Genomic DNA, 2,541 nt, shown 5'->3' on the forward strand with positions numbered 1-2,541 from the left:
AGCACAGCCTGCAGCCCAGCATCTCCTCTATCTCCCTCCGCGGACTCTCATGTCCCAGCCTGGTCAGCAGACAGATGGTCTCAGCAGGGGACCCACACCCAGGAGGGCTGCGCCTTTGTAACCCCCTCCCCTAGGCTGACCCTTGGTTCCATTTTAAAGTGATTCCTGTAGAGGACCTGGTCTTCTGCTCCCTGCACCCTGCACAGTACGCATGGTCTCTGCTGAAGTCTGAACATCGGTATTGCCAGAGGTTCGGTCACAGAGCAGGGGAGGGCTGCAAGATCGGGTGGGGGTGGAGAGCTGAACTAGATTCATAATAGTGTTTCTCCCGGTGGTGGGAGAGGATTAGGATGGGGTGGTAATAAAAGGCAGAGGAGACGGTAGCCTTATTCATCATGCCTACATTTTTTGGTAAGGGACACTGTATTCATATATTATTTATATGTTTTAAAAAAAAGTGTAAGCATAAAATGCAAGGTGGAAAAGCACAAATGCCAAACTGTTATGCAGAGGTTATTTCTTGAGGGTGAGAGCCCCTTGGAATGGACTCCCCTTTCCAGCACCTTTGCAGCCTGGCTTCGCCTACCTCCCAGGAGCATAATGGTCTCTCTCACGTGAACTCCCACTTCTGCACGGTCTCCAGTCGCACGAACTCTCACTTCTGCAGTCCGTGTCCTCATATCCTGCTTTGTTTTTCCATAGCGCTATTGCCAACTGACATATTACAGATTTATTTGTTTATTGTCTATCTTTCCTCATTAACATTTAAGCCCCACAAAGGCAGGGTCGATGACTTATTAAAAGATTTAATTCTGGGTGGGGTTGCTGGGGGTACTAGGTAGAGATACAACAACAGAAAATGCCAAGGGGAGAAACTTCCCACTGAAAATTATAAAACATGAGGAATTCTAGCGCTAAGAAAGAACAAAATCTACAATTGAAAAACAAAGGCACTGCAGATAGCAGTAATTTTATAGTATAGTTTGACAAATATATATATTTTTAATGTGTTTAGAGGACTCAAGGAGATGGCTGAAAGAATACTTCCTCTTAAGAAAAAAAAAATTAATATCAAGACATTCAAATAGGCAAAACTGAGCCAAGAAGTAGACATCTTGGAAATAAGAAAAAAAATAGCCATTAAAAAATGTGATAGGATAGATTCCACAATTAAAACAAAAAGTATTTTAGTGGATTTGAAGATAGAACAAAGAATTAGCCTAGAATGTAGCACAGAGATGAAGAGATTAACCTAAGAGCCAATTAAGACATATGAATGATCGAAAGAGGCTCAAACATATGAAAATAGGAGTCTCAGAATACGAGAAGGGAGAAGTAATGTTTAAAGAGATAAAGGTGAGAATTTCCTGGATTGAAGAGGACAGGAATTCTTTGATTATAATGGCACTCAAGGTGTCAAGGAAGGTAATTAACAATAAGTCTACATCTAGACACACTGTACTGAAACTGCAGAACATGAATGACAATACCATCAGAAAAGCTATTGTCTTCGTGCGTCTGGGCCGCTATAACACAACCACAGATTGGGTGCCCCATAAACAACAGAAATTTATTTCTGGCAGTTCTGGAAGTTGAAAGTCTGAGGTCAGGGTGGTTTGGTGCGGGTCCTCTTCCGTGTCACAGACTTCTCGTCATGTCCTCACATGGTGAAAGGGGGTGAGGGATCTCTCCGAGGTCTCTTTTGTTAGGACACCAATCCACTTATGAGGGTTCTACTTCATGACCTAAGCATCTCGCGGAGGCCCAACTGCCAATACTATCACCTCTGGGGTTAGAATTTCAACATAAGAATTTTAGCCTTTCAGCTGGAACCACCATCTTCCAGTAATTCGCCAAAATGACCAACACAAAGGGAAAGAGGAGAGGCACCCGCCATACGCTCTCTAGGCCTTTTAGAAAACATGGAGTTGTTTCTTTGGCCACATACATGCGAATCTACAAGAAAGGTGATATTGTAGACATCAAGGGATAGGGCATTGTTCAAAAAGGAAAGCCCCACCAATGTCACCGTGACAAAACTGGAAGAGTCTGCAGTGTCACCAGCATGCGGTTGGCATCGTTGTAAACAAACAAGTCAAGGGCAAGAGTCTTGCCAAGAGCATTATTGCACGTGTTGAGCATATTAAGCACTCGAAGAGCTGAGACAGCTTCCTGAAATGTGTGAAGGAAAACGATCAAAAAAAGAAAGAAGCCAGAGAGAAAGGTACCTGGGTTCAACTGAAGCGCCAGCCTGCTCCACCCAGAGAAGCTCACTGTGTGAGAGCCAGCGGAAAGGAGCCGGAGCTGTGGGAAGCCATTGCCTATGAATTCATGGCATGATAGATGTTACAAACAAACAATCCAGTTAAAAAATGGGCAGAAGACCTGAAGAGATATTTCTCCAAAGAAGAAATACAGATGGCCAACAGACGTATGAAAAAATGCTCAAGGTCACTAATCGTCAGAGAAATGCAAATTAAAACCACAGTGAGATATCACCTTACACCTGTCAGAATGGGTATTATCAATAAATCAAAGAAT

The 2,541-nt window shown here is 43.3% G+C and overlaps 1 pseudogene; it reads left to right on the plus strand.

The window, feature by feature from the left end:
• Positions 1-1,824: 1,824 nt before the first annotated feature.
• On the plus strand, positions 1,825-2,340 carry LOC111737963 (annotated as a pseudogene).
• The last annotated feature ends 201 nt before the right edge of the window (positions 2,341-2,541 follow it).

The sequence above is a fragment of the Pteropus vampyrus genome, unplaced genomic scaffold (genome assembly GCF_000151845.1).
Source record: "Pteropus vampyrus isolate Shadow unplaced genomic scaffold, Pvam_2.0 Scaffold33, whole genome shotgun sequence".
Lineage (NCBI taxonomy): Eukaryota > Metazoa > Chordata > Mammalia > Chiroptera > Pteropodidae > Pteropus > Pteropus vampyrus.